This window comes from Megascapheus bottae, chromosome 14 (assembly GCF_031878675.1).
Source record: "Megascapheus bottae isolate mThoBot1 chromosome 14, mThoBot2.hap1, whole genome shotgun sequence".
Taxonomy (NCBI): Eukaryota; Metazoa; Chordata; class Mammalia; order Rodentia; family Geomyidae; genus Megascapheus; species Megascapheus bottae.
In genome coordinates this window covers 45,024,353-45,035,744 of record NC_143522.1, presented here as the reverse complement: position 1 = coordinate 45,035,744, position 11,392 = coordinate 45,024,353, and positions in this window count along the sequence as shown.

Below are 11,392 nucleotides of genomic sequence, written 5' to 3'. Positions count from 1 at the left end.
TGCACTCTCCTTCGGCCAGTTGGGAACCAGGAGGAGGGCTAAGAGGGCGGGACAAAGCTTTCTTTCACCAACCCCACCAGATTTAGGCTTTGGCAATTTTTTTTTTGCCAGTTTTTTTTTTTTGCCAGGAGAGGATATTTGAATGGTGCCAAGATAAGATTTTTGTTCCATCAAAAGTTCTTTTAAGGTATAGTGGTTGTGGAGTAGATTTTATAGTTACAAATATTATCTAGTTATATATACTAAAAAAAAGACAAAAATCCAGAGTATAAACATATTTCATATGCTTAATATTTTATGTTCTTTACTATTCTAGAAGGCACATGATTCCTGTTCACCAAATATGTTGTAAGCAATGTGTGAAAAGGATGCAAAACAATACTAGATGGGTCCACAGTGCCACTGTTTCCACACGATCAACTGTAATCTTTTTCTGAAATCAATGATTATTCTCTCCTCCATTCTCCAGCCCTTACTTAGCAGGCTGTGGAAAAGACAGTCAGTTGGAGTAATGTTTCCTGAAGATCTGAGAAATTCCTGCAGAAGTTTCAGTTCTGTGGCTCGCACCTGAAAGCCAATAGATAGAGAGCTACCGGAAAGAATTCCTTATAGAGAGAAGGGTGGGCAAGTGTAGTCATGTTTAGTGGACTTTATGAAAATGGAACTAGGTGAATTGAAGGGTTAGGTAGGGTTGGGAGAGACTAGGGAGAGACATGGAAGGGGTAGCATTGACCAAGATGCATTGTATTCATAATTAACATGTGAAACTGAAACCTCTTTGTATAACTAAAGGATAATTGGGCGGGGGAACCCCACAACAACCGAATACTTACAGAAACTGCATTTGTCAGGGTTCTCCATAGAAACAGAACAAATGGATGTGTGTAGATACATACAGGAAGAGACTTGTTTTGGAGGGTCCAGAATCTGATGGGAAATGCCAGTGGGTTGAGTGAGAGAGACTCAGGACAGAATGGTCTTTCTTTGAGTCAAAGGCAATATGTTGTAAGATCAGGAAGAACCCCATTACAATGAACCCTGACATCCATCTGACCAAGAAGTCCCATTCCTCAGGGGAAGTCAGCCTTTTCCACTCAGACCTTCAACTGATATATGCATTTGCATATATTGAAAGTAAATCAGGCTGACCTTGATGAAGTTGTAAATCAAAGGGTAGCTATTAGTGTTTGAGATCTCTATAGTTTTTCTCTGACAACTCTCAGAGATTAAAGAAGACTGGGTAGGGAGGTTGAAGGAAAAGAGTGCTGGAAACATCTGTTGTACTTTGCTTTGCTCCAAGGCCACTGAGAGCTGTCAAGACCAGGAAGTGGGTGGGTGTTTGCATATAAGATGATAAAGTACACAAAGGTTTGCATTTAATTGTGAAGGGAAATTTAGTACCCCTGGATGGAAAATAGATGAGGCTGCAGTTCGGGATGGAACCACCTCAAACCAGGGGTAACTGGAAAAGACGGCTTGGTTCAGAAAAGTTGGTAAAGTAACAGAAGACTAGGAAAACAACTTCGATTCAGCCACTTTGACTTGCTTTAGGTCATGGAATGTTGGAAGGAAGGCTCAGTGATTTTGTTGGCGAGGACTCAAAGGAATAACATATAGTTGTCTTTACAGCTATCATTTATTATAGAGGAAAGGTAAAGCAAAGCCAGCCAAGAGAAAGGTACATGGGATAGTCCTTAAGGAGCCAGGCTCAAGCATCCCAGAATCTTCTTCCAGGAGAGTTGTATAGGACACACCTACCACTTCCAACAATGCGCTGGGATAGTGGGTTCCAAAGATGTACAGAAAACTTATCAGCAGGACCTCATGTAGTAGGGGAGAATGTAATTGCAGTTATTCCCATTATAGTTCTTTGGCTTACCCACTTAAAACAAATCCCATTAACCATGGAAGTCTGTCTTAGAAAGCCAGATGATTTCCTCCTTAAATTTTTGTGTGAACTTTATCATCCTGGCCCAAGGCCTCTATACAGGTTAGCACAATTCTAGCCAGAAATCAATATCCTTCCCGGGCAAAGCCAACACCTTCATAGAGCCCAGGTATCAGAAGCACAATTCCAGGGGATGTGTGTTGATGGTTTTCTTTTCCTGTTCAAACGGGGCAGTCTATTCAAGTGATTCTGCTGCTACCTGCTAGGGTTGTAGCCTTAAACAGGCAACATATATTAGTGTTACAACAGCTCAGCAGCAGATACCCCCTAAGAGTGCTGTTCTTGGGTTTGTTGCTGCCACCATCACCTTTTTGGGTTCAAATGAAGTCCATGGATGACAAAGGGTGAGCATTTTGTTGCATTTGGGGCTTGATCTCAGGGCCTGGGCACTATCTTTGAGTTCTTTTTTTGCTTAAAGGTAGCTCTTTACCACTTGGAGCCATAGCATCACTTCTGGTTTTCTGGTGGCTGATTGGAGATTGGAGTCTGTTGGTTTTGAACCATCATCCTCAGATCTCAGCCTCCTGAGTAGCTAGGATTACAGAGGTGGGACACCAGTACCTAGCAAATGTGAACCTTATTCAGCAGAGGAGTGTAGTAGTGGAAGGTTGCTACTGCTGTGTCTTCAAGTGATAGTCTAGGAGTTTATTCCTCGGGCTGTGCTCTGATTGCTCTATGCTTTGATATGCAAATGAGGTATAAGACAAATGACCAATCAGAAGAGTCATTGTGGAACTGCAGATCTGAAATTAGTTCTCAAGACTAAGAAGGATGGAGGTTGGACATTTTTCTGTGGCTGGGATTTTTTTTTTTTTTTTAAAAAAAAACAACCTTGATTTTTCTGAAGTGGATTTTCCTTGGCCAAGCCTGAAATTCCTTCCACTGCAAGATGTTCTCTAGAAGTCCTAGGTCCTAACTAATCCATTGAACTATGCAACTTATTAATCCATTCTACTGCCTCATTCCAGGCTTCCTTGCACAATGAAAGCAGATATTTTTACCACGTACATATTGTTCACACAAAAAAATTAGGTATAATAAACACTTCTTTGGGCCTTAAAGAATGGAAGGAACTTTGCAGGGCTGGTGACTGACACTTGTAATCCTAGCCACTCATCAGACTGGGATCTGAGGATCATGGTTCAAAGCTTGTGCCAGCAAAAAACTTTGTCAGATTCATCATCCATGAACTACCAAAAAAGCCAAAAGTGGAGGTGTGGCTTGGGGATAATATCCAAGCCCTGAGTTCAGGCCTCATGGACAGCACTTAAGCCCTGAGTTCAAGCCCAGGACTGGCACTGAAAGAAGAAGAAAAAAGAATGGAAGGAACACTTCCAAAGTCCAAGTTCCCAGATACCATCCAAGGACCAGCCTTGCAAACATTCCTTTTCTCTTTTGGTGGTCCTGGTACTTGAACTCAGCCTGGGCATGTCCCTGAGCTTCTTCTGCTCAAGGCTAGCACTCTACCACTTGAGCCACATCACCACATCTGGCTTTTTCTGTGTATGTGGTACTGAGGAATCGAGCCCAGGGCTTCATGCATGCTAGGCAAACACTCTACCACCAAGCCACTTTCCCAGCCCCGTGCACATTCATTTTAAGACACTGGCTCATATTACTATGGAGAGAAGACAGTCTAAAACCTGTGGGGTGGGATAGTAGGGTGAAGACCCAAATGAGTTTGATGCAACCATGCAAATCCAAACACTGTTTGCTGCAGTATTTCCTTGTGCTTAAGGGAAGTAAATCCTTTCTTCTATTCATGCCTCCAACTGCTAGGATAAGGCTCGCCCACACTGCAGAAGGTAAATTGCTTAACTCAAAATCCACTGATTTCTATGTAAATCTCATTCGAAACACCTTCACAGTAATATCTAGGAGAGGGCTGGAACAAATATTTAGGTTCCATGTTATGGCCAAGTTGACACATAAAATTAACCATCACATATGTTGGACTTTGATTCATCCACTTGGTCTGTAAATATTGATAGAACACTATCTGTAAACTAGCTGTTATTCACGTGCTGAAGCTGCTGGAGTGAGCCACACAGATAAATTCCCTGCCCTGATGGGGCCGATATGCCCTTGTGTATAATGAAGGAAAACTGAAACAAGGAAAAGAATCGGTGATTCCAGTTGGAAGTGAGAGAAGACATTTTTTAAGATGTTATCTGTAAAGCACCTAGTGAAACAGAGATCGAAACACCTGAAATATTTATGGAAAGAGGTTTTCCATTTTAAGAGTAAGACAGTGCACTTCTATCTGGCGAATATAATGTAACCCTCTATTAATTACAATAAAAATAATATAAAAAAGAGTAAGGCCGTGCCAAGGCCACGCGGGAGGAATATGATAGATGTTTAAGAAACAGCTGCTGTGGAGGAGCTAATTAAAGTGAGGCTGAGAGGGCAGGAAATGAAGCAGGGCTTTGTGGGAAGTTTCAGAACCACAATTTGTCAATACCTAGGCTGGACTAAAAACAAAAAGAAAACCCTATAAGAGGCAACAATAACAAGATGAAAACCTCTTTCTAAAGGGTTCAGAAGAAGATACAGGTAAGCAAATGTACAGTTCTCTAGAACTCTCCCTTCAGTTTTCCCAGAGTTGTCCTGCAGATCACCTTTTTGTTTGTTTTTGTTGGTGATAGGGCTTGAACTCAGGGCCTGGCCACTATCCATCAGCTCTTTTGTTCTAGGCTAGCATTCTACCACTTCATGCCACAGCCCACCTCCAGTTTTTGGGTGTTTCATTGGAGAAAAGAGTTTCATGGCCTTTCCTGCCTGGACTGGTTTCTAACTGGATGGTCAGATCTCAGCTTCCTGGATAAGAGGTGAGAGCCACTGTAAAAACCTGGCAAGTTTAGCTGCCTTTTTGTTTTTATAAAAATGCTTAACTTGCTCTTCCACATATGTGTGGCTATGACCACCTGCCTGTGGATTCATCTTTGTGCTTACTGACTGTGGGCATCGTAAGGTGGTATCATACACCTTGTGTAGTGCTTGTGGAGCTCTCCCCACGAAAGGTACAGAGTACCTGCTGTGTTGCTATTAAAATGACTCCTACTTGGCTCACTGTGTGCTGGTGATTCTATAGCTGGGGGTGTTCCAGGACCTCCAAAATGGCTGGGATATTACAGCCACCAGTGCTCTATCCCTCTCTCCCTTTTTTTCCCAGCATCAGATACCCTACCCACTTCCTCAGAACACCCTGCTTCTCACCACCTCCTAGGGACAAGCAAAGTCCAGGTCCTTAGGGTGCGAATTCTGCCACCTCTAGCCTGAGAAGGTGTCTGACTTAATTCCTGCGGAGTCTGCAGAGAGAAGTCAAGCTTTAGGTCCCATTCCAGGAAGGCGGGGAGGGCAAGGGTGAACTAGTGATATGATTTCAGTTTCCATTTCATCTCCCCACAGACAAGGCTTTGCCAAGGTTCTCTTTTCCCTCTCCTTCCCAGGAATTGACAAACTATGGCCTAGAGGTCAGATCCCACAGGCTTGCTTTTGTAGGACTTCATTGGAACACCATGCTATAATTCATTTAGGTTTTCCTGTGGCCATTTTTAGAGCTGATAGTTCCAAGCCTGTATGGCTTGTACTATAGTTTGGCTCTTGAATACCCTACACACATGGATCTTTGTGGAGCATTCAAGATCCATGTGCTAGAGGTTCTATGCCCACCATATGGCCCTACTGGTACTACAGGGATCCAGGCAGTGGACGTTAGATTATTGGAGTTGTACCCTTGAGCTGGATTTTGAGCCCCTGACTCCCCTTCTTTCCAACTTCTTCCTGACCACAAGGTGAACCGTTCCCTCTGCTACACACTTTTTTTTTGCCAGTCCTGGACTTGAACTCAGGGCCTGAGCACTGTCCTTGAACTTTCTCAAGGCTAGAGCTCTACCACTTGAATCTCAGCACCACTTCTGGCCTTTTTCTATGTATGTGGTGCCAAGGAATCGAACCCGGGTCTTTTGTGCATGCTAGGCAAGCACTCCACCACTGGGCCAAACTCCTGGCCCTTTGCTACACATTTCTATGCTTTACTCCATCACCAAGGCTCCAGAGAACAGGACGAGTGATAATGGAGTGAAACCTCCAAAACAATGAACCCAAAGAACCTTTCCTCCTTTTAAGTTAGTCATCTCAGGTATTAGTTACAGCAGCAAAAGACCTGAGCAACAAAGCCTACAAAGCCAAACATAACTTGTTAGTAACCCTTTATCGAGAAGAATTTGTTGCCAGGTGCAGGGGCTCACTCCTGCCATCCTAGCTACTCAGGAGGCTGAGATCTGTGGATGGTGGTTCAAAGCCAGCCCGTGAAACTCTTATCTCCAATTAACTACCAGAAAGCCAGAAGTGGCGCTGTGGCTCAAGGAGTAGGGCAGTAGCCTTGAGCCGAAGAGCTCAGGGACAGCACTCAGGCCCAGAGTTCAAATCCCATGACTGACAAAAAATTGTCCACTCTTGGCCTGAGAAAAATCTATCCTATTGTGATAACACGATTTTAAGTCTATTGCTTGAAAAATATTAACCCTGGACTTAGAGACTGAGACATTCTTCTCTTGGCATCATCCCTTCCATACAGAGGGAACCATATAAAATGATGAGGTCTCTTGCCGTGCCATCTGATTAGATGGCTTCGTAGCCACCTGGTTTCTCTCCAACTTCAAGAATCTCCCCTGAGAGGAGGAGCAGGTGCCTTCACACCTGTGGTCTAGTTAATTTTTTCAGCATGTGACTCGCAGCTGTTAACAGAAAAATGTGTGATCAAAACAATGTGGCAGAGTTTTTTTTCAACTACCACAGGGAAAAGTGTTACCACATGTTCCTAGCCCATGAGTATTTTGAGAAATGCTCCAAGAGAAATGAGACAGGACTATTCTCAGCAGTTGTACTTACATGTATGTTTGACAACTAGCTGGGTACATGCACCTGGACCAGTCACTGCACTATGGAGGGAGTGACTTCCTCACTCTTGCCACACCAGGACTGAAAAATTCTCTTGTGATGATCATCCATACAATAAGAATGGTAAAGCAGACATCTACTGTTCTGGTCATTTTTTTTCTCCAGTCCTGGGGCTTGAACTCAGAGCCTGGGCACTGTTCTTAGGCTTCTTTTGCTCAAGGCTAGCTAGCATAACACTCTACCTCTTGAGCCACAGTACCACTTCCAGCTTTTTCTGTGTATGTGATACTGAGAAATCAAACTCAGGGCTTCATGCATGCCAGACTAGCACTCTATACCACTAAGACACATTCCAAGCCCTTGTAAAATATATTTTAAATATTACTTAAGAAATTCAAATGGGGGCCGGGAGTTTGGCCTAGTGGTTAAAGTGCTTGCCTAGCATGCGAAAAGACCTGGGTTCGATTCCTTGGTACCACATACATACAAAAAAAAAAGCTGGAAGTGGTGCTGAGGCTCAAGTGGTAGAGCTCTAGCCTTGAGAAAGTCCAAGGACAGTGCTCAGGCCCTGAGCTCAAGCCCAGGACTGGCAAAAAAAAAAAAAAAGGAATTCAAATGATATTGAATTTTATGATTAAACATTGCATTTTCTATGAAAATGTCACAGAGCCCACATGATCTTCTACAATGAGATGGACATTCCCCCCAAGATGTGGGGTGGAAAACTCTCCTCTAATACAGGCTATCTTCCAGACGAATTTGATTAGTAAGATGAAACAGAAAGGACAAATACTTGTTCCACCTAGACTCCAATAAAGAAATAAACATCTGTACCCCCCCCAAGTCCCTTTTGTGTCTCTGTTTCCTAGTCCTGCCCAAACAATATCCATTTTTGTTGATACGTGTGTGTGTGTGTGTGTGTGTGTGTGTGTTGGTTGTAGGACTTGAATTCTGGGCCTGAGTGCTGTCTCTGAGCTCTTCAGCTCAAGGCTACCACCCTACCCCTTGAGCCTCAGCACTACTTCTGGTTTTCTAGTGGATAATTGGAGATAAGAGTCTCATGGTCTTTAGTGCCTGGGCTGGCTTTGAACTACAATTCTCAGATCTCAGCCTCCTGAGTAGCTAGGATTACAGGCATGAGCCACCTTGCCTGGTTTTTGTTGATTTTTTTTTAAAACTAGGTAGTTGTTCAAAGGGGTTTCAATTCCAGAAATGAGGTTATGTGACCAGTAGTGCCACCCCTTCCATCATTCTCCCCATGTTCTTCTCTCCTATTCCTTCAAGTTATGTAGCTCAATTTTTATGTTATGTACATTGCTTATAACTGCCATTTGCTCACCCTTCAATTTGTCCTTCCCATGCTGTGGGTTAAGTTTGTTTGTGAATTTTATAGAAATGGAATCTTTTGTGTCTCTGGCTTCTCAACTTATGTCTCTGAGATTCATGCCCATTGTGTATGGTTATGCTTGTTGCTCTCATGGAGGTTTTCCATTGTATACGCAGAGTGTAATTTTTCTACTCAAGCCACCCATGGGTAATTTCCAGTTTGGGTTATTATGAGTTACACTGCTGTAACTATTCTTGTCCATGTCCTTTGCTGATGTGACATATACAACACTGTCAGACGTGTGACAGAAGTGAAAGTGTATATTCGTGTCTTACAGTCACTGTTGACACCTTTCATTCTTTGAGGTTTTGTCACCCTGTGGCCCAGGCTGGCCTGGAAATCACTTGATAGCTCAGGATGCCTTCAAAGAGATGATTCCCCTGCTTCAGCTTTGCAAGTGCTGGAATTACAGGAATGCATGACTATACCTGGCTTTGGACACACACTTTTCCAAAGAGATCACACCAATTTAAACTCTAATTGGCACTGTGTTTGCCCAAACCTGATTGTGCCTGTGTCTTCATTTTAACTGCTGGGCAAATGAGTCATGTATTCTAAAGTAGCAATTAATTTAAAATTATGGAAAGACTAACACTACCCAGTTGAACATCAGAAAGAATCAATAGCTGCTATTATTAAAAAGGTAGCAAAATTCATAACGTGTATGCCTTTTTAGAAACATGTTTCTAAATGCTAATTACCAGGTATAAACATTTTTTTTCTGAATTATTGTATAAGTGTAGTATCATTGTGGTGCATATTTTAGGGATGTGTCCTTACTTTGTGAAACATCAACTACTGATATGAACTAAGTGGTCTGAAATTAAAGTTTCAAGATTAGAATATGACTTCAGTGAGGATCACTCAAGGTTTCTGAGGAAATATGACTTACATCGTGCCACTAGCTTTGGGAGAAGAATTTAATATCTACCTTAATTTTTTTTAACCTGGACAGTTGCATTCTACTGAGCTTGTACGGTCATCTTTTGTGTGTGTGTCAGTTGTGGGCCTGGGTGCTGTCCCCGAGCTCTTCAGCTCAAGGCTAGCACTCTATCACTGTGAGCCACAGCACCACTTCACTTTTCTGGTGGTTAATTGGCGATAAGAATCTCGTGGGTTTTTGTGCCCTAGCTGGCTTTGACCCATGATCTTCAGATCTGAGCCTCCTGAGTAGCTAGGATTTACAAGCATGAGCCACCAGCATCTGACTTACAATAATCTTTTATAAAACATTTATCTGCTTCTCCCCTCTATTCTGGTTGTCACAAAAGTACAATTCCTCTCTCTCTCTCTCTAGTTTAAAGAATCTTCAAGGACAGTGGATCACTGATATCCAAGAGTAAGCTCTGTCCCAGCTCACTTGCTCTCTTTTGATGGGATGTCTTTGTCACTTCATCACTGCCTGAACCTGCAGCTATGCTGATTCTATATTACAGCTTCTCGCTGAGGTTTCACCCACCTTCTCCGTCATTTCAGATATCACTGATATATATATATATATATATATATATTAACTATTGCACCTTCAAGGTTCATCTGGAATTACATCTTTTTACTTTCACTGTTTTTCAAGATCCACAAAATGTGGAACAAAGGATGTTGGGTGCAGCCGGCAGAGGGTTGCACCAAGAATCTTCACGACCTTCTGACCTTGTATTGCCATATAACTCCATTTGTGTGCTTTGAGGCTTTTCTCTTCCCTTAGGATGAGCTACTTGCCAGGAGTCCCTGTCTGGCCCTAGGGAGAGTACTTTACCTTCCACCTGCTGTGCCTGAGCATGCCCAAGTAGTTTTCAGTACTTGGTTTCTAGCTAAGGGGGACAGTATGTCCACATAATGACGTACTTAATTATTAAGAGATTTCTGCTCTTAATCCTTTTTTCCCCTCAGTAATTCTTTTTGGTCTTAAAAGCATTTGGGTGATGAATTATGGATGGTTACTGTCTTTTAAGCCATGTTTAGGAAGATGTTCTGGAAACAGAATCAAGAACCCTATTAAAATAGTCCAGAAATACACTGTGCAGAGCACAATGCTAGCCTTGGGGCTGGTCCTAGCTGTGAGCTGTGCCCAGCATTCGGCCCTTTGACTGGCAGCTCCTGAGCTCCACCTGCAGGCTTGCTTCTGCTCTGGTCTGATACTTTCTTCCTTTCTGCAGAGGCAATGGGAAGGCTCCAGTGTAAGCAGATATAATTGAGGTTCTGGGCTCACCTATCACTCACGTCTGCCTAGTTTTGCCCACGTAGCTTCCTCTGTGCTCCAGAGGAGCGCAACGTTCTTAAGTCACTTGTACCCTGGTTCTGCAAGGGGCTCTGGTGATCGATCTCTCCCATGTGCTCAGTGCCTGGTCTCCCTGCACCTGGGCTTGGCTCTGGTTCCAGGGCAAATGGCTCCTGGTATCCACTGTAGCTGTCCTCATGTAGTCTGCAGCCCCGAGTGCCTGTCCTGTGATCCTTTCCGTCTACACTGTGGGAATTTCTTGGTACAATTGCTTGTCGGTACTCCAGGGAGAAGATGGGGACTTAGCAGAAAAGATGAGGACTTGGGAATAAGACGGGGATTTGTTACTGGAACAAGGAAAGGGATGAGGAGAATCTCCTGAAAAGGAGAAGAGGGGAAAACTCAAAACTCATCTTCACAATTTCCATGCAAGTCAAGTCATAGGAACTTAAACCCACAATGAGAAGGAGTTTCCCAAGGTGGGGGAAGGAAATCTTACAAGTAGAAATTAAGCAAAGAATTAATTTGTGAAACAGGATAAAGTAGGAAGATAGATGTACAAAGAATAAAGAGGTCACCTCATTTGTAAGGAAATGGGAAGACTTGGAAAAATCATATTAAGTGAAGTAAGCTAGACTCAAAGGAACATAGGCTCAATGGTTTCCCTCATTTGTGATAATTAGTACACATCTAGGATTCTCCTAGCAGAGGATTACAATAGCTCAAAACCTAAGTACATGAGGTCATATAGGATGAGACTAAATGAAAGGATCTCTAGGATCCTTTGGAAACAAGAACTTTATTTTGAGTGATTGTTGTTCTTAATGTACTATAATATTTCTCTTTTTTTGCCCTTATAGTTAATCTCATATTGTTACTATATTTGACTTTGTTACCTGGTATATTGTATATATGTTTATTTGTTTATTTGAAA